We start from the raw sequence: 21,624 nt of genomic DNA, 5'->3' as shown, positions 1-21,624 counted from the left end.
AACTACTCCTCTCAGGGTTACCCCTCCCAAAAGAAAACTCCAGGCCTCTAAGCCTGACCTCCCCCCCTCCCTTTGCCTCTGTATGCCTGAAACCTTCACACTTGTAAACATGATTTGACTTCTTCCATGATACTGTTTTGTGCATTCTTTTTAATTTACTGATGTTTTGTCTTTGAATTTGTAGAATTCTCCTACACCATCTTCCTCCCATACTGTGCCTCTTATGATGTTGACCCCAGCATTTCATCTTATGCCTTTGTTTATATTAGGGGCTTTGAACCCCTTTCAGGCTGAGACCCAAGTTCAGTTTCAGAGAAGCTCTTGGGGGCTGCATAGCCACTGGTTGGTGGGGCCAAATGTAGGGGTTGTGGCCATCTCGGGAACCCCCTAGGTCTTGATTGGGAGACCCCAGGAGGTTGGATTTGGCCCCTGGGCCTGAGGTTCCTAACCCCTGGTCTTCACTAAGCATGGCTAAGTCTGGAGCAAGCCCCAAATACTGATTATAATAATAAGCACAATTTAAACACACACACACAGACACACACACACTGTCAACCATGATGTACCTTTTTCCTTTCCATAGAATTTTATCAAATGTCCATTTTCCCCTTTAAAGAAGCATTTTCCTTCATTTTTGAAGATGGATAAATTGATTTGTCTTTTTTCACAGAAAATGATTCATATTCTGCACCCCCCACCCCTCTGCCTGCTTGAAAATGATTCCATATTACTTACTCTTTTTCATTATCTTGCTCAATCCTGTGGCTTTTAGAACACCTGCATAAGACGTCTCTAATGAAGAACTATGGGAGTTACACAGGGTTGCAACTAAGACATAAAAACAACATGTATTTTAAAGACATTGGGAAGGATCCAGAGCACAGTGGTTGCACTTTGGTCCATTGGAATATAACCAGCCTGAGGGTAGGAATGGACTGAAGTTGATCATGAATAATTTTTCATACTGATCTCAATAAGACTTAAGTGCAACCTTGCTCTGGCTGTTGATAATAATAATAACAACAACAACAACAACAACAACAACAACAGCAGCAGCAGCAACAACAACAACAATATACAATCAGATATACAAAGCAGTCATGGCACATGGCTTACTAAGTGTAGAATGTGCTTGTAATGCAAATTGCTCATCTTGTTGCACTACAATGCCTGAGAACTATCAGCACATTATGGCCTTGGTATTTGCTGTCAAAGAGATCAATGAAAATACCCAATTTTAGCAAATGTCACCCTGGGATTCCAGATATATGACAGCTATTTGAATGCAAGGTGGACTTATTGTGCCGCAATGCAACTCATTTCCCCAAGGTACCGATTTCTCCCCAACTATAACTGTGGCATCCAGGATGATCTAATTGCAATTATTGAGGGACTTGATGCTGAGGCCTCCTGCCAGATCCCAGGCATTTTGGGTATCTACAAGATTCCACAGGTAGGAGGCCTGTGTGGAATACAAACTTGTGTAAGTGATGCAAGCACTTTTTTTATTATTCTTGATGTGACCCTGTGGTATAAATATAGAGATGGTTCTTTTTTATGGAATCAGTTTCAAGAGGGATAGTTGTGTTAGTCTGTTGTGGTGGGACCAATGGAGAGATTTATGGAAACTTAAAAGGCTAACAAATATATAATGGCATAGTCAAAAGCTTTGGTAGTCTATTGTTTACATCATCCATTGCAAGAAGTCTTGTCTTTAGTTGTGATTTGTATGCATATGTATAGATCTAGATCCATTTTATTTTATTTTTTATTTATTTACAACTTTATAAAGAGAAATAAGGGGCATTTAATATTATGCCTTATACTTAGACAATGGCTCAGATGATTGATCTGAAATTTGGCAGTGTAGTAGAGGTCAGAATGGCGTGTGCCTACTCTGAGGCAGAAAGGGTAAGAAATGGTTGAGTAATATGAGTTTAAAGTTTGATGAGTGACCTCCAGCAATGTGGCAGGTATTGCTAATGCATTGTTATTTATTTTATTCATTTCATTGTTATACTGCCCAACAGCCAATGTTGTCTGGGCAGCTCACAAAATTAAAACCACAAAAATTTAAGGGAAAATACAATATAAAATAGAATGGATTAAAACTACCAAATAAAATACAACCAGAGTAAAACCTAGCAGGAGTGCAGATATTTAAAACACAACAGCAGATTTAAGACAGCAAAGCTAAACAAACCAACAAAAAAAACCCTGTAATGCTCAAATACTAAAAAATGTCTGGAAAATAAAAAAGCTCTTCACCTGGTGCCAGAAAGAGTGCAATGTAGGCCCCAGGCAAACCTCTCTAGGGGGATGCCATAGCAGAAAATGCCTTTTTCCTGTTAGCAAGCTGTCTTACCTCTTTCAGCAGGGGCTTCTGGAGAAGAACTCCTGAAGATGATCTTAGGGTCTGGCAGGTACACATGGGAGGACGTGCTCCTTCAGACCCCAGACTCTCCGCATTGGCCAGCTCCCGCACCTGCTCCTTGATAGCAGTGCTTGCTCAGGAAGTTGCTTCAGGGCAGGGTAGGCACTTCCCCTTGTTGCGACATTGGCCAGAGTGGCAAGTTTCTTTGTTTGTTAGTTTTGTGTGTTTTTTGTGTGTGCCCACTACGCTATTTGCATTCCCCTTTTTTTCACAGTAATAGCTTATGTAAATATTTATGTAGGCTAGAACAGAGAAAAAAAGGGAATGCAAATGGCGGCCGCCGTAGCTGCCGCCATTTGCATATGGTGTGTGTGTGTGTGTTTGTTTTTAGCTTGCCGTGATAGGCTACGCAAGTATTTATGTAGCCTATCACGGCAAAGGCAGCTACGCAAATGGCGTGGTGGCAGCCATTTGCGTGGCTGACTTTGCCGTGATAGGCTACATAAATACTTACATAGCCTATCACGGCAGCCTGGCTGGAGCAAATGGCAGCCGCTATGGCGACTGCCATTTGAGTCCGCAGCAGCCAGCTGAGAGACCAGCTGCCCCTGCCGCCACCGGAGCCGCCACCGGAGCCGCCTCCGCTGCCAGAACATCCACCCCAGGGAAGCTTTGTCCCGGGGGGGATTCCATGGGGGGCGGGGGTGGGAGGCCATTCCGCCATGGGTTTTGGGGGGGGCAAATGCCAGTGCATTCGGCCTCACTGAAATCCGGGGTGGAATTCTCCGTCCCTACAAGTAGGTAAAATCAGTCAATACTAAAGGAAATCAACCCTGAGTGCTCATTGGAAGGACAGATACTGAAGTTGAAGCTCAAATATTTTGGCCACCTAATGTGAAGAGAAAAGTCACTGGAAAAGACCCTGATGCTGGGAAAGATTGAAGGCAAAAGGAGAAGGGGACGGCAGAGGATGAGATGGCTAGATAGCGTCACCGATGCAATGAATACGAACTTGAGCACGGGAGAGAGCAGAGGACAGGGATGCCTGGAGCGCTATGGTCCATGGGGTCATGAAGAGTCAGATATGACTTAACGACTGAACAACAAAGAAGGTTACTGGCAGAAAGAGCCTTCAGTCAAAATATGGTGGTAGATTTGGTTTGTCAGCTCAACCCCTTTTGCATTTAGCTTCACCCACCACTGGAATGTGGCTCATGAGAGCTTCTCTGAAATGGAACTTGCCCCTCATTGTGAAAGAGTCTCTACATCCCTGCCCTAGAGACTATGGCAAGAAAGATTTCAAACAATTTCTGAAGGAAATATTTTCCATTTGCAATATATTTGCTACATGAATGTATTTTCACACTAGAGGGTCCTATTTCTTTTCAAAATATTCTACTGTCCTGGGTTTGAGTAATGAACAGGTGTGAGATTGTATGATTCCAGGTCAAAAGTGGATTTAAATGTTTTGCTTATCAATTAATGGGCAAAAAATATTGTATATTGTATACAGTATACACATAAAAAGGTTGATGTACAGATGCCTAGTAAAAATGTATAGACTTAAGTTTAATTGGCAAATGTTGAGTAAGGAGTTATGTTATCAAAGTTATAATTCAAAATTGATCTTATCTAGCCTGAAAGGTGTAGGTGTATGCCTTTTATCTATGTTTAAAAAAAATAAAGAATTTTAATAACAATAAGATAATTAAGACTGTGAGCCCTATTTTATGGGACAGTAATTAATATTGGCTATGAGGTAATTGCTACACAAAGAAGTACAATTATGTGCTGATTTTAGAATGTGGGAGCTTCTTATAAGAAGCTCACCAGGCCTGTGGACCTGTCAGGTGAATAGCCCATTCAGTACGGAACAGGGAAGTTGGTAGGGATGGACGAAAGTCCCTTACCTGGTCCCGCAGCTTTTTTGGGGGTGGGGGGGAGGCGCTCCGTTTCTCCCCCTGAAAATTCTTAGTGGGTGGGTAGACGCCCCACCCCTCCCTGCCAAAATTCTGGCCGGGGGGGGGAGCGCCCCGTCTCCCTGGCCATGAAAGAAAAAAGTAAAGTGTAAAAAAAAAAAAAAAGTGATAGGCTACGTAAAGATTTACGTAGCCTATCACGACTAGATTTTCAAAGTCAGCCGTGATAGGCTATGTAAATCTTCACGTAGCCTATCACGGCTGACTTTGGAAAAAAAAAAAGCGCGTATGCAAATGGTGGCGCCCATGGGTGCCGCCATTTGTGTACGCGCTTTTTTCCCCCCAAAGTCAGCAGTGATAGGCTACATGAAGATTTACGTAGCCTATCACGGCTGACTTTGAAAATCTAGCCGTGATAGGCTATGTAAATCTTTACGTAGCCTATTATGGGTTTTTTTTTTTTTTTACACTTTACTTGGAAATGGTGGTGGCGGCGGCTGGTCAGAAGACTGGCCGCCGCCGCCACCGAACCACCGCCGAACTGCTGCCAGGACCCGCTGCCGTGAGGGACATTCAGTCATGGTAAGTCCCATCCTGGGGGGGTGGGGGGGTGTCGGAGAATTTCCCCACCAATTTCTGGGGGCCAAATGCGTTGGCATTTGGCCTCCCGGAGATTTGTGGAGAAATTCTCCGACATCCCTAGAAGTTGGTACTTAAAATGAGATCTCTCTTTTCAAAAAGATGTTAAGACTAGAAATCTTAGAACAAGGAATGGTTAAGAAATTCTATTCATTTTTAAGCTATTAAGATCTATGAATCTTTAGCAAAGCTCTGCTTTGCAACAAAAATGTTTATATACACAAGTTATATTTTGATGTGATGTTACAGGTCTATTTCTAATAAAAATGAAAAACAGATAGAAAAGATTTTCCTTTACTAATTCTTGTTAATACAAAACCAGGATTGTAACCCACAAAACAATATTTGGTATCCACTTTGTTTAGAAGTATTTTAATCTGCTATAAGGAGTAATCAGGCAGCTAAATACTCCCAAAGTACTGAAATATAGACAGATAGCTCAAAGTCCAAACCGTAACACTGTCTTTGTTTCCCCACCCTCCAATTGTCTTTAGCTCTTGTATGCATTTGCTCCACTCAGAATGGATAATGCCCAAGTCCTCTCCTTCTATCAGATGGTCCCAAGTCATGACAGTGAGTACAGGATGATTCTGCAGTTACTTCTCCATTTCAACTGGTCATGGATTGGCTTCATTGCTATGGATGGTGTGAATTTAGAATGGTTCGTGCAAATCATGCTTCCAGAATTTTCCAAAGCTGGCATCTGTTTTGACTTCATGGAATCATTTGCTAGTTTTGGCTACCTGGCTGAAAAGGGAGCCTCTCTGAAATGGGAGGTAGAACTTTATGATAAAATCATGAACAGCAAAGCCACTGTATTGGTCTTCTATGGAGATGTCCGTTCCATGACTATTTGCAGATGGGTGCTAAATCTACCACAAAGGGTGGACGCCATGCAAAAGCCAAAAGGTAAAGTGTGGATTCTGACATCTCACACTGAGATCGAAATCATATGGCAAACAACGTAGAGACTGGGGTGTACAGTTCTTCCATGGTGCTATATCTGTTGAAGTTCTCGCCAATGAACTGCAAGGATTCCAAGAATTTATTCAGAATAGAAACCCAGACAGCAGTAAAGAAGATGGTTTCATCAGGGATTTCTGGGAGCATGCATTTGACTGCACATTCCCAGATTCTTTTCGGGGTGAAGTAGATGGTGAGAGTTGCACTGGAGAAGAGAGTATTGGGAGCCTTCCTAGCAATGTTCTTCCTGTGACTATAACCGGCCACAGCTACAGCATCTACAATGCCATCCATGCCATGGCTCAGGCTTTACATGCTTTGTAGTCGTCCAAACAAAAACACAGATCAGTGAACCAGGGAGAGAAGAAGAAAATGCAGCCATGGCAGGTAATGCCTCAAAGCTCTTATCTGAGTCTCAGTTCATATATCACGAGCAGCAAAATGAGAACCAGTGCTGGGCTGAAAATGCCCACCCACCCCTTTCGCAGAACATTTATCCCCCATGAAAAGTGGTGAGGATTTTTTTGCTTCTGTGGCCAGGTGTGTGTGTGTGAATCAAAAAGAAATTGGGGGCTTGACTTACCTTCTTTTACATGTAGCCTTGTTGCTATCGCTATCAGACCTAGGAAACACATCAGGATCAGGAATCCCACTGAAAGTAGCAATGAAGCCCTGTTTAAGTGAAAATTAGAGGAAGAAAACACAGCCTGGTCAACTTGTGCAAGGTAAGGCATATGCAATAGGATTCAAACCCAGTCTTTGAAGAGCAAAACTTCCCAAGCCATTGGTCTGAATTAGGGATGGCAGAGAATTCCGCCACGGATCTCGGTGAGGCTGAATGCCAGTGCATTCGACCCCCTGAAATCTGTGGAGGAACGGCCAGCCCCCCCGCCCCCCACGGATGCCCCCTGGGATGAGACTTACCTGGGGCGGATCTTCTGGGTGGCGGTGGCTCCGGAGGCAGCTTTGGCGGTGGCGGCTGCAGCGGCTGGTCTTCTGACTGGCTGCCACCACCATTTGCATTTTTTTTTTTTACAGAGATGTGATAGGCTACAAAAGTTTTTACGTAGCCTAAAACATCTGGGTAAAAAAAAATGGCGTACACAAATGGCAGTGGCTACGGCCGCTGCCATTTGCATTCCTTATTATTTTCGGCCGTCTTAGTCTCCCCCCCCATCCAGGATTCCGGGGGGAGGGACGGAACACCTCTTCCCCATCAACATAATCCACGAAAGGTGACTTTCGTACATCCCTAGTCTGAATAGATGAATCTCTTAGTTTCAGTTTCTCTTGCATTTGAGAGACAGACAGACAGACAGACAGACAGACAGATTGATGATAGACAAATATATAGTTCTTTTTCTTCCAAGCTGACCAGAAATCTGTACTGCTGATTCTGCAACATAAGATTTAAACATCATCATCCATAACCATTTGCTCACTAGATCTAGACCTGAATACTGTGGGAAAAAAATAACAGTATATTAGGGATGGCGGAGAATTTCTCCCCGAAACTTCGGGGGGCCGAGCGCCAACTTGTTCGGCCCCCCGAACAAGTTTTGGGGAGAAATCCTCTGCACCCCCCCACACCCCGCCCCGGGACGGGACTTACCTTTGCCGAATGTCCCTCCCGGCGGCGGGTCCGGCCGGCGCTTCGGCGGGTGTTGGTGCAGGGCGGGAGCGGCAGCCGGTCTTTCGACCGGCTGCCGCCGCCGCCATTGCAATAAAAGAAAAAAAAACACCCCCGTGATAGGCTACGTGATGATTAACGTAGCCTATCACGGCTAGATTTGCAAAGTCAGCCGTGATAGGCTACGTCAATCGTCACGTAGCCTATCACGGGTGACTTAAAAAAAAAAAAAAAGCGCGTACGGATAATAGCAGCCCCCATTGGGAGCCGCCATTCCCGTTCCTTATTTGGTCACTGTAGTCTACGTAAAGATTTACATAGACTACGGCGAAAATAGGGGCAACGGTATTTGATTTAAAGATTTATGTAGACTACAGCGACCAAATAAGGAACGCGAATGGCGGCTTCCTATGGGGGCCGCCATTATCCGTATGCACTTTTTTTTTTTTTTAAGTCACCCATGATAGGCTACGTGACGATTAACGTAGCCTATCATGGCTGACTTTGCAGATCTAGCCGTGATAGGCTACGTTAATCGTCACGTAGGAAGCCTCCTCCCCGGCCTGAATTTCGGCTGGGGAGAGGCGGGAAGCCTCCCCCCGGCCTGAATTTCAGCCGGGGCGAGGCGGGAAGCCTCCCCCCCGGCCTGAACTTCACGGGGGGAGCAGCAAAGCGCCTCCCCCCCCACCGCGAACAAGCTTCGACGACAGGTAAGTGACTTTCGTCCACCCCTACAGCATATACAACAGGTACACAGTCATCCATGTCATGCCAAAGTAATCGTGCCACCAGAATATTCAGCACTGGATCTTCTGATGATTTGTAAATTAACAGCATAGAGGTGAAAAGCCCATCATAGCTTCAGTATTGACCAAGGGAGGGAGCTGGCAGGAAGAAAATCACCCCAGGAAGCTACTCTTTGCCCACAAAACAAGTAGCAGCTTTGGTGGAGATGCACTTTAATAAGAAGCTGGTGCTGAAAAGAAACATAACATTAACTACCCCAGTCTCAGATTCAGTCCTCTTCTGTTGTTGTTGTTCAGTCGTTCAGTCGTGTCCGACTCTTTGTGACCCCATGGACCATAGCACGCCAGGCCTTCCTGTCCTGCGCTCTCTCCCGGAGCGTGCTCAAGTTCATATTCATTGCATCCGTGATGCTATCTAGCCATATCATCCTCTGCCATCTTTATTTCTTTTTTTAAAGTTGGAATACTGGTTATGGATATCTGAAGCACATATAGCTGTCCCCTCAGAAAACGAAAATGATGTGAGAGTGTCCAGGCAAGGAATAACATCATGCAGTAATGAAATGAAATCTATAGTGCATGGACAACCTCTGATACAGAGTGACCATCATCCAGAATTGATGTGTCTAAGATATAACGATCATTGGCAGATGTGTATATCAGTCAGAAAAAAAATACCCCTGTTTCCCCGTTGTGACTTTTCGTTAAACACTTCTATTTTCATGTTCAATCTAGCTTCACTACTTTCTGAAACAAGTCTCATTTAACAACAGTGCTGGGGACAAGATTTTCTTTAATGACAATGGAGAATTAGTAAGAGGATTTGATGTTATAAACTGGATCACATTCCCCAACAAATCATTTGTTAAAGTGAAAATTGGAAGGATGGATTCCCAGGCTCCAAAACACCATGTTTTCACAGTTGATGACGATGCTATTGTCTGGCACAGTTCATTTAAACAGGTAGGACTTGAACTGAGATATTTTGGAAAGTGCACTGAATTTCAATAAGGGGTGATCTCTGGAGGGGTGTTGACCTGATGCATTGTGAAACACCGTGGCCTGGTTTGCATGATCACAGGGTGGTTAACAAGCCACCATGGCTTGATAACCACTCTGCATGTGCTGGCTGCATGCTGGCCAGATTTGGATAATTACCCTCTCTGCTGCAGCTTCTCATTTCATGCGGACCCAGTGAGGGTGGCTTGTCGGGATGGGTAACAAACCACCCAGGACCAATGGGCTGTAGAGTGGTTGTGGGGTGGTTTGTTAGACACTGCAACAAGCTAACCATACGCAGAACACAAGAAGCGACATTCGCATGACACAAGAAGCTGTGTCAGTGAGGGGAGTTATGCAAATCTGGCTGGCACACAGCCGGAACATATTGGGTGGTTAACAAGCCATGATGACTTGTTAATCACCCTGAAATTATGCAAACCAGGCCTATGTATGAGGTATGCATATCTGGGGCAATTTCAGCCCCTTTCCCCTGTTTTGGGACATATGCACATTTAGAGGTTTGATTATAGTCTGATGTCTGATAGGAGAGCCAGTGTAGTGTAGTGGTGAGAGTGATGGACTGGGAGCCGGGAGATCCGGGTTCTAGTCCCCACTCGGCCATGGAAGCTCACTGGGTGACTTTGGGCCAGTCACAGACTCTCAGCCCAACCTACCTCACAGGGTTGTTGTTGTGAGGATACAACGGTGAGGAGGAGGATAATGTAAGCCGCCTTGAGTTCCTTGCGAGAGGGAGAAAGGCGGGGTATAAATGCAATAAATAAATAAATAAATAAATGTCTGATCTAGCAGTGCATATGTGACATAGCTGCGTACACTTATCCCTTTGTGTTTTCCCCCCTCAGCCAGTGTAGGAAGTGAAGAGACGAAGTGTTCTGTTCTCAGTATGGGGTCTGTTTCGTCTGCTCTAAAACTAAGCAACTGGCTAACACACATTCTATATGCTACACACACACACACATATACACACACACACAGAGAGAGAGAGAGAGAATGACCACCAATGACTAGCAAGCTTTAAAGCTTTAAGATGAAAATGTCAGCAAAACAGTTGGCAATAGTAGAGCTACTCTAGGAAGAGAGTTCACAAACTGGCACCTGCATAATGAATATTCATGGAATTCAAATAGTTAACCATTCATTGCATGAGATGGTTGGGGAAGCCTCAAGACAAGTGACACCTTTGCTTCACCCACTTATGACACTGCCCAAAGAAAAAGAGTAATGTCATATACAACACATTATCTCATGAACCTTCCACATTCCAAGCCCACTTTTTTCCAGAAAGTGAACCTTCTTCTCTTTCCATTGATGGAATAGGCACGGCCTCTTTCTGTGTGTAATGACAACTGCCATCCGGGTTATAGAAAGAAAAAGAAAGAGGGGGAGCAATTGTGCTGCTATGATTGCATTCCATGTCCAGAAGGGAAGGTAGCAGACCAAAATGGTAAGCCTTGTAGTATTCAGATGTATCAATCATATTAATTGCACTCAGAGGAAATGCAAGATTGGTGCATGCATGAGTTCAGCTGGACAGATGCTTCTTTAATATTGGAGATTCCCTTCGTAATCTCATAGAGGTATCTGTGTGTGGCTGTTTTTGTTAGGAATTGTGTAATAACTGGCAGAGCCCTGTTCCATGAGTGGAAGGAAAAGCAGGAAAAAAATGTGTGCCTGCTCATTTTTGCTCTTCCCTTCCTGTGACCCTTCTCCGTGGCCACAAGCTGAAAGTTTTTAATTCTCTTGCTGCTTCCACAGAACTATCCTCAATGTCTATAAGTCTCAGGTTTCTACTTTAGTTAGCATGGGCAGTAGGGATGGCAGAGATATCTGCCACAGACTCCCCAGAGTCTGCGATGGAACAGTCTGCTCCCCTACGCCACCCTGCGAAGACCTGGTGGCGGCCAGTCCTGGTTCATCGTCTTCATTCCACAGCCATCTGCTGCCAGGCTGCAGACGCAAATGTCATCCGGTGTAGCAGACGCTATTTGCGTCCCTGCCCTTGGCCATGATAGGCTACATAAATATTTACGTAGACTACCATGGCCAAGGGCAGGGAAGCAAATGGCACCCACTACGCCGGACTCCATTTGGCGGCAGCAGCTGGGGAGGATTCTGGGGAAAGGGACGGATCTCCCCCCTCCACTGACCCCTTCAGTGGATGGGTAATTAGGTTTCTTACACTCCTAATGGGCATGCTATTAGATATGGGTTGGATAACCACCCTGAGAGCTTTCACTATCGGGTGGTATAGAAATAAATAAATAAACCAACGCCCTTCTAGTAGGGATGTACGAAAATCACTTACCTTTCTTGGATTATGTTTATGGTTGAGGGGGAGGCGTTCCGTCCCTCCCCCCAGAATCCTGGACGGGGGGGAGGGGCTCCGTTCCTTCCCCCCTGGAATCCTGGCCGGCCGGCTCTGCTCCACAGGAATTCTGCGGAGCCGCTGGCCAGCTCCGCCAGCAGCCGGACATCCGTCCGCTGGCTAGCAAGGACGCAAATGGCGGTGGCTGTAGCCGCCGCCGTTTGCGTCCCTGCAGTCAGCCGTGATAGGCTACGTTAATGCTTACGTAGCCTATCACGGCTGACTTTAAAAAAAAAAAAGCACGTATGCAAATGGCGGTGGCCGTGGCCGCCGCCATTTGCGTTCCTTATTTTGGCACGTTTTAGTCTACATCAAGATTTACGTAGACTAAGACGGCGAAAATAAGGGGAACACAAATAGCGTAGCTACGCTATTTGCATTCCCCTTATTTTCGCCGTCTTAGTCTACGTAAATGTTTACGTAGACTAAGACGTGCCAAAATAAGGAACGCAAATGGTGGCGGCCATGGCCGCCGCCATTTGCGTATGCGCGTTGTTGTTTTTTTTAAAAAAAGTAAGCCGTGATAGGTTATGTACACATTTACGTAGCCTATCACTTTAAAAAAAAAAAACCTACCCGTGATACGCTACATAAATCTTTACATAGCCTATCACGTTTTCTTTTTTTTAAACTGGAATTGGCGGCGGCGGTAGCCGGTCGGAAGACTGGCCGCTGCAGCCGCCGCCGCGCCGCCGCCACGGCCGCAGCCGCCACAGCCGCCACAGCCGCCACAGCTGCCACAGCCAGGAAGATCCGCCCAAGGTAAGTCTTGTCCCGGGGAGGCCGGGGGGGGGGGCAGGCCGTTCCACCACCGATTTCAGGGGGCCGGATGCGCTGGCATTTGTCATCCCCGAGATCCGTGGCGGAATTTTCATACATCCCTATCTTCTAGGGATGTACAAAAGGCTTACCTGGCTCTGCACCAAGGCATCCATGGTGGAGGGGGTGGCGCTCTGTCCCTCCCCCAGAATCCTCCCCGGCTACGCATGGCTGCCATTTGCGTTGCTGCCTTTACCGTGATAGGCTACGTAAATACTAGGGATGTATGAATCACTTACCTGTTCCAGTCCGGACATCTGCTAAGGGGGGGGGAGGCATTCCGTCCCTCTCCCTGGAATTCTCGATGGCCGGCTCTGCTCCATGGGGATTCCGCAGAGCCGCCGGCCAGCTTTGTCAGCAGCCGGACATCCGGCCGCTGGCTAGCAGGGACACAAATGGCGGCTGCCATAGCCGCTGCTGTTTGCATCTCTGTATTCAGCCGTGATAGGCTACGTAAAGACTTACGTAGCCAATCACAGCTGGATTTTAAAAAAAACCCCACGTACGCAAATGGCGGTGGCTACAGCCGCCGCCATTTCCATTCCTTATTTTTGGCCGTCTTAGTCTACATAAATATTTACGTAGACTAAGACAGCGAAAATAAGAGGGAATGCAAATAGTGTAGGAGGTGCTATTTGTGTTCCCCTTTATTTTCACTGTCTTAGTCTACGTAAATATTTATGTAGACTAAGATGGCCAAAAATAAGGAATGCAAATGGCGGTGGCCATAGCCGCCTCCATTTGCATACGTGTGTTTTTTTTTACCCAGACGTGATAGGCTACATAAGTCTTTACGTAGCCTATCACATCTATGTAAAAAACAACAACGACAAGACTGCAAATGGCGGCGGCGGCTGGTTGGAAGACCAGCTGCCGCCGCCAAAGCCATCACTGGAGCCGCCGCTGGAGCCGCCGCCGTCCGGAACTTCCACCCCGGCTAAGTCTCATCCCGGGGGGGGAATCCGCGGGGGGGGTGGCAGGCTGTTCCGCCTTGGATTTTGGGGGGCCGAATGCGCTGGCATTCGGCCTCACCAAGATCCGTGGCGGAATTCTCTGACATCCCTAGTAAATACTTATGTAGCCTATCATGGCTGCCTGGAAAGACACAAATGATGGCCGCTATGATGGCCGCCATTTGTGGCAGCAGCAGGGCAGCGGCCAGCCAAGAGATCTGCTGCAGCTGCTGCTGCCACTGGAGCCACTGCTAGTTCCACTGCAGCTTCCCCAGGTAAGTTCTGTCCTGAGGGGATTCCGCGGGGGTGCGGGAGGCCATTCCACCACGGATTCCGGGGGGCCAGATTCTAGAATCTGGCCTCACTGGAGTCCGTGATAGAATTCTCTGACATCCCTATGCCCTTCCCAGAAGAGTCCATGATATTTCCAATAACAAAGTTTGAAATTTAGGGAAGGAAAATAGCAACAAGAGAAAGGTTTACAATCTGAATCGTAACATACATACTCACAAATGAGCAATGGGAATCAGATAATAGAAGGACCAGAGATAAACACATTCAGTTAATTGAACTACACAGTCCCTATTTTATCCGGGTCCTCATGCTAGCAATATCTTATTTTTGTTGCCCCATGTCTAGGGGTGTAAAAAAACCCACTTACCGTTTCGCTCCGGGCATCTGCGGGGTGGGGGGAGGTGATCTGACCCACCCCTCCCAGAATCCTGTCTGGCCGGCTCCGCTCCCTGGTGAGTCTGTGGAGCTGCTGGCCAGGCCCACCTGCAGCTGTACTTCCATCCTCTGCTGCCGTCTGTCCGCTGCCCCAGACTGCGGCCGCAAATGGCAATCGATGTAGGGGATGCCTACTTTTGCTCCCCTGCTCTTTTCAGTGAAAGGCTACGTAAATATTTACGTTGCCTATCACCAAAAACAGCAGGGATGCAAATGGTGTCCCCTACGCCGGAAGCCATTTGCGGCCACAGTCTGGGTCAGCAGACGGATGGCAGCAGAGGACGGACCTCGACCTCCAGGAAGCAGGGACGGTCCATCCGGGGAGGATTTGGGGGGGTGTAGTCCATTCCGCCATGGACTCCGGGGGGCCGGATTCTAAAGAATCCGGCCTCATTGGAGTTCATGGCAGATTTCTCTGCCATCCCTACCCATGTCTTTCAACTCGTTCTCAATTCCTCAGATCTCTGAATCTTTCTTTGCTCTAGAACTCTAGCTTTCTTTCCATCCTTGAGAATACATGATTCTCATGCAGAAACCCCCAAGATCAATAACTGGAATTGGGGAAATGACTGAGAAAGCTAGACCAACAACAGTAAGATATTGCTTGAATAGGGGACCTGGATAAAATAGGGCCCATCTCGTTAGTTTAGCTGAGGGCACAATGCAAACAGGATGGCCATAAGCCTCCAAAATTAGAAGCTTATGGGCAACCTATGCAGAGCTGGAGAAACAGGAGGGGCCATCTTTGCCCCCATTCTCCTTTTGCTCTGCATTTTCCCCTTCTAGTTGAGGTATGTCAGAGCGGGAGGAAAGGAGGCAGGGGAAGCTTCAGGATACATTGTATCCCAACTTCCCCAGTCCCCTCCCCCCCCATCAGCATGTCTCCTTTACCTCCTCTGAGGTCACCTTTGTTGTCCTCTTGGCACTGGAAGCGAGGGTGAGGGCATGGGGAGCATGGATTCTAGGATCTGTGGTTGGAGCAGTGCCTCCAGCTTTGGATTCAGGAATCCAAATTATGCTATGGACCCCCAGACTCTGTCTAGGGGCAAAAGGATTGCTCCCTAAATGTGTTTATCTCTGGTCCTTTTATTATCCTATTGCTCATTTATGATATGTAATAATAATAAGCTTGCATTGCTTCAACCAATGGAAGCTCACTGCGGGGCCAATCTATACTTATGGGGTTTTTTGCTTCCAATGAGGTTTCACTGCCTGTCTTTCACGCCATGCAGTACTAGGGATGGCGGAGAATTCCGCCACGGATTTCAGTGAGGCTAAATGCACTGGCATTTGGCCCCCCAAAATCCGTGGTGGAACAGCCCGCCCCCCGCCCCCCCGCATATTCCCCTCGGGACGAGGCTTACCTGGGGCTGATGTTCCGGACGGTGGTGGGTCCGGCAGCGGCGGCTTGTCTTTTGACCAGCCACCGTGACCACCATTGTTGTCCTGGTCTTTGCCGTGATAGGCTACGTAAGTATTTACATAGCCTATCACGGCAAGCCAATCCCCCCAAAAAATAAAGGCATATGCAAATGGCGGCGGCTACCGCAGCCGCCATTTGCGTACCCTAATTTTTGCCATTCTAGCCTATGTAAATCTTTACGTAGGCTAGAACGGAGAAAAATAAAGGAATGCAAATAGCACCTACTACGCTATTTGTGTTCCCCCCCCTTTTTTTTTTTTTTGCCGTAATAGCCTACGTAAATATGAACATAGGCTAGAACAGCGAAAAATAGAAAATGCAAATGGCAGCCGCCATAGCCGCCATTTGCATATGCTGGATTTTTTGGGGGAGGGGGTTAGCCATGATAGGCTATGTAAATACTTATGTAGCCTATCACGGCAGCCTGGCTGGACGCAAATGGTGGCTGCTACGGTGGCCGCCATTTGCGTCCGTACCAGCCCATCCATGGCCAGAAATCCGACTGCGGATGGCTCTGGCCGGCTGCTCCGTGGAGCTGCCTTGGAGCAGAGCTGGCTGGGCAGGATTCCGAGGGGGAGGACCGAATTGCCTCCCTTCCCATCAAGGATTCCGGGGGGAGGGACGGAGCGCTTCCCCTCCCGTCGAGGATCCCGGGGGGAGGGATGGAATGCCTCTCCCCCACTGTTAATCAATCCACAAAAAGATAAGTGTGTTTCATACATCCCTACGCAGTACCCACCTCGAATTGGAACCGGAATTTCCCGCTTCCATGCTCCCACTTTCAATACCCTGATATCCTAGTATTGCCCCTTAATGTGCTCTGATTTTCTGCCATATCTAGTCGTAGTCCCCTCCCCTCCCTGTCCATATATGGCGGTGTTTGTATTTCCCTGCTGTCCAATCACAGCTCTTGATGGCTCCATGTTGTCTTCCAGCTACTGATTGCATAGCTTCCTCAGCAGTCAATGTTTCCTCAGCAACAAGCAAAGGTCTTGACGTGCACGCACTTGTCTGATCTCAGCAGCTAAGCAGGGTCGGCCCCGGTCAGTAGTGGGATGGGTGACCTCCTGGGAATCAGGCTTCCTGCACTGAGCAGGGGGTTGTTCTATCCCTTCTAATGAGACTAAGTTTTACCCCCTTCTATCCACCGGTTTAGCTGCCTTTAAAGAAAAATAAAAAATTAAGGCGTTATCTTCAAAGAGTCGTGGCTTCTCTGTGATTTCCCTCCCTAATTTAGGCATGATCTTTGAAGATTCAAATCTTTGAAGATTCAAAAATTTGAGATTTGAAGCTTCAAATTCTGTCCATCCCACTATTGACCAAGGCCGACCCTGCTTAGCTTGTTACTGAGGAAACATTGAGTGCTAAGGGAGCTATGCCATCAGTAGCCGGAAGATGACATGGGGCCGTCGAGAGCTGTGAGCATGGCCGGCTTGGAATCAGCAGAAACAGGAAGAGTTTCTGATCCTCCAATGAGAGCCTCCATCTTTAAGAGCAGGAAAACAGCACAGCACTCGAGTGTGAACCGAGTTCATGCATTTGATGAAGCACCACAACGGGGAAAATGGGTGAGTGTGGATAATTACGTTTTAATGTGCAAGCATTTAACCTGACAGGACACCGAATTCATTGTGACTGTCAGGAGCACCTAGCTGCCTCATAAAGTCCCCTCCAGTAGTCAAAACAAGACACAGACAAAAGGAATTCTTTCCAAGGCTTTATTCCTTTACAACTTAATGACTCTTTCAGATGCTATTTGCCAGCAACTAACCAAGGAACTGCAAAGTGTATCATAGCAGAGTAACCTAAGCTTTGGGATGTATGAAAGTCACTTACCGTTTCGCGAATCTGCTTCGTGGTGGTGGGGAAGGTGCTCCGTCCCTCCCCCCATAATCCTGCCCAGCTGGCTCCGCTCCGCGGGGATTCCGCGTAGCTGCTGGCTGGCTCCTCCCGCAGCCGGACATCCGGCCGCTGGGCAGCAGAGATGCAAATGGCAGCAGCCATAGCCACCACCGTTTGCGTCCCTGTACTTAACCGTGATAGGCTACGTAAATATTTACGTACCCTATCAGGGCAAATTAAAAAAAAATGCGTACGCAAATGGCAGCGGCTATGGCGGCCACCATTTGCGTTTGCAATTTTTCACTGTTCTAGCCTACATGAATATTTATGTAGGCTAGAATGGCTAAAAATAGTGAACGCAAATGGCGGTCGCCATAGCCGCCACCATTTGTGTACGCTGTGCCCAGCTGCGGCTGGCCAGGAGACCAGCCGCCCCCACTGCCGCCCTCGCCCTCGCCACCCCCGCCCCCACCACCGCTGCACCTTCCATTGCCCCCGCCACCCCCCCCCGCTGCCACCCCTGCCGTCCCCATTGCCACCCCTGCTGCTGCCACCCCTGCTGCCCCGCCCCTTCCACTGCATCCGCCACTGCCGCACCTGCTGGCCCCACTGCCGCCCCCTGCCACTGCTGCACCTGCCACCCCCTGCTGCCATTACACCTGCCACCTCCACTGCACCTTCTGCTCCCACCGCCACCCCTGCAACCCCTGCCGCCACTCCCACCCCCACCCAATCTGCTGCCCATGCTGCCACACCTTCCGCTGCCACTGCACCTTCAGTTGCCCCTGCCGCGCCTTCCGCTGCAGCTGCACTGCCACCGAAGCTGCCGCTGCATCCGCCCCAGGTAAGTGCCATCCCAGGGGGTTCCGCAGGGCGGGCGGGGGGCAGGCGGCCCTTCCGCCACGGATTCCAGGGGGCTGAATGCCAATGCATTCAGCCTCACTGGAATACGTGGTGGAATTCTCCTCTATCCCTACCTAAGCTCCATGCATGCAGTTGGTCCCCATTTGGAGGAGATGGGTGGGAAAGCTCTGAAACTTATGGGCTTGGAGGGGAGGCTCTCCCCCTTACCCGTGGGGCATCAGGATGCAGCCATTGCCATAGCGCCAAGCGGGCTGAGTGCCTCCTCTCGGTGCCCTCCACCTCACGCCTCTCTAGGCGCCAGCGCCTTGCGTCTAGCAACAACTGATCTCCCGCTCTTTCACTGCCAGGGTACTATCTCGCTCAGGAATGCAAGTGGGGGGGTCTCCCTGCAGTTGTGCCTCTGAGAGATGAGCGGGCTCCTCTTCCACGGGTTGGAGCTCTTCCTCGGGATCAGAGCTGCTTTGGGGCTCTATGGGCTCAGCTCCAACCCTGACAGCGATGACGGGTGCAATGTAGATTGGCCCTGGGTGACTTTGGGCCAGTCACAGACTCTCAGTCCAACCTACCTCACAGGGTTGTTGTTGTGAGGATAAAATGGAGAGGAGGAGCGCCATGTAAGCCACCTTGGGTTCCTTGAGGGGAAAGGGGGGATAGATGTGCAGTAAATAAGTCAATCAATCAATCAATTAAATCAAGCATACAAAAACATAGAAGGAGAAAAATCAGATAAAACATACGCTACACATTTTTAAACATTCTACAAGGTCAAAACATTTACTCTATTATTCTGGGCTGCAAGGGCAAAATTAGCCAGTGCCAGGAAAATTGTCTTATTATGACAGCTAAACAGAACATTATTCTCTCTGAATTGGACCAGATGAACTTTTTCTCAAAAAATGGATCGAAATCCTTGGGATGAATTTGGGAAAAGATAGGGCAATAAGAGAGATAATGAGGCAGGTCCTCCACTTTGCCACCATGACAAGGGCAAAGGCCAGAGGCATAGGGCATCTTATTAAAAAAACCCTCCAAAACTGCCGTTTCCATCTGCTGCATCCTTAGTCGTGTTAAAGCTGATATGAGATGGGGATTAGAAATGAGAGTCAAATAACGTTCACATTCAAAAAATCAGTCTTTGCTGTTGCAAACCAGGGTACTATGTTGGCAGTGGAAACTGCACAATGGAATTGTATGACACGGAATTGTTTCAAAACAAGTTGCTAAAGTCAATTTTTGGTGTATCGAGGCATGCTCCTGCCTCATTTTTACGTTTGGATTAATTTCTCAAATTCATGATTATGGCTTCTCTATCCAATATGTTATTATCTTCAATATAACAGTGAAGCAGTTTTTAAGGGGAGGGTTTACAGTGTCTCTCCCCAATTGGATCTTTGTGCTCTTTCGTGTATATGCGTGTTTCCATTCAGATTGTAAAGCATTTTCTGACCTTTTTCTGCAGTAAATTGAATGATGTTGTTTGAAATGTGGTGGTCTTAAAAACACCACCACCACCATATGTCTAATAGACACCCCCGCACTACCTAAAGTAGATTAGATACCTGTGGCCCAGAGAGTTTGAAGGATGGTGTGGCGAGGGCTGCCAGAGAAATCGAGATTTCCACCTGGTGCCAGTGTAAAAGGCCCCAGGAAGGGAAAAGCAAAAGGGTGTGTGTGGGGGCACAGAGTGGTGGAACACCGAGAAGGATATTACAAGCGAGGCAAGATTTATTAATTGTAATTTGTAAAGTATTGTCATTTCCCCCTTAAATAAGTTCTTGAAGAGACTCACAATACATACTTTTGGTCACTGATACGACATCTCTTCTTTTTCAGACATGGCTGACTGTTTTCCATGCAAAGACACTCATTATCCAAATGAGGACCACAATGTATGCATCCCCAAACATGTAAACTTTCTGTCCTATGAAGAACCTTTGGGGATTAGTTTAGCCACGGGTACTCTTTCATTTTCTTTTATCACAGTCATGGTGCTAGGAACGTTTCTCAAGCACCGTGACACACCTATTGTCAAAGCCAACAACCGGAGCCGCACATACACTCTCCTTATTTCCCTTATCTTCTGTTTTCTTTGTGCATTGCTGTTCATTGGATGACCTAAGACGGTGACGTGTCTACTCCGCCAAACTCTGTTTGGCATCATCATCTCAGTGGCTCTTTCTTGTGTGCTTGCAAAAACCATCACGGTGGTTCTGGCTTTCATGGCTACCCAGCCAGGATCCAGGATGAGGAAGTGGGTGGGGAAAGGGCTGGCCAACCGCATTGTTCTTTCCTGCTCCCTTACTCAAACAGGCATTTCCACCATGTGGTTGGCAACCTCTCCCCCATTCCCAGATGTTGACATGCATTCCATGCCTGATGAAATTACACTGGATTGTAATGAAGCATCACCCGCTTTGTTTTCCTGTGTCCTGGGCTACATGAGCTTCTTGGCCATTGCAAGCTTTTCTGTGGCTTTCCTTGCCAGGAAGCTACCTGACACTTTCAATGAAGCCACATTTATCACTTTTGGCATGTTGGTCTTTTGCAGCGTTTGGCTATCCTTTGTTCCAGCCTATCTGAGCACCAAGGGAAAATACATGGTAGCTGTGGAGATGTTCTCTATCATAGCTTCCAGTGCTGGGTTGCTGAATTTCATCTTTTTCCCCAAGTGCTATATTATTGTCCTGAGGTCTGAGCTGAACAATAGGGTACAGCTAATAAGAAGAACTCATTAGTCCTTTTAAATTCTTTCCAATTTGGTTTTTAATCATTTCCCCCTATTGAGATTGTATCAAGAGCTGCTTCAATTGAAATATGTGTCACAAAGAACTGCAATGTAATTTGCCACAAGACTGTGGCCAATTCACAAGAGAGGGATGTTGTCTTCTTTACAGGAGTCTTCTAATCTATGTTTAAGATCCCCTTCTACAATCCCTCCAAGGAGCTCCAAGTGACACACATGTTATAAATTGACAAAATTCATGAACAACTCCGAAGGGCTCTTTGTGCAATATTGGTCTGAAATGCAGGTTCCAATCGCTACCTTCCTTCTGAAAGTGTGGACACAGATTTGTCCTGCTGCTTTCTTTTTGTATGTATAATTTGCTGGTATACTGAAAAAGGCCTCCATCAATCTGCCAGTACATTATCAAGTGTAGAATGAGAGTAGTCATTTTGGTTCATGGCAAGGGGAAAGAGATTACCATGGAAACCTCAGAAGAGTAGGTTTTGTCAACAATAATAGAAGAAATGTTACCTTCAAAAAACAAGCTTCTTCAGAGATTTGGACCAAAGCACTGCACAGCCCTAATCTAAAGCCCTATAAAACTTGGGAG

At 47.3% G+C, this 21,624-nt stretch overlaps 1 pseudogene; it reads left to right on the top strand.

Moving 5' to 3' along the window:
- Positions 1 to 1,309: 1,309 nt before the first annotated feature.
- On the top strand, positions 1,310 to 21,024 carry LOC146341850 (vomeronasal type-2 receptor 26-like; annotated as a pseudogene).
- Positions 21,025 to 21,624: the final 600 nt, after the last annotated feature.

Source organism: Heloderma suspectum, chromosome 6 (genome assembly GCF_057233095.1).
Source record: "Heloderma suspectum isolate Gila_16-S chromosome 6, 16-S_ref, whole genome shotgun sequence".
NCBI lineage: Eukaryota > Metazoa > Chordata > Lepidosauria > Squamata > Helodermatidae > Heloderma > Heloderma suspectum.
The sequence above is the reverse complement of the archived record's forward strand: the minus strand, read 5'-3'. Positions and strand labels throughout refer to the sequence as shown.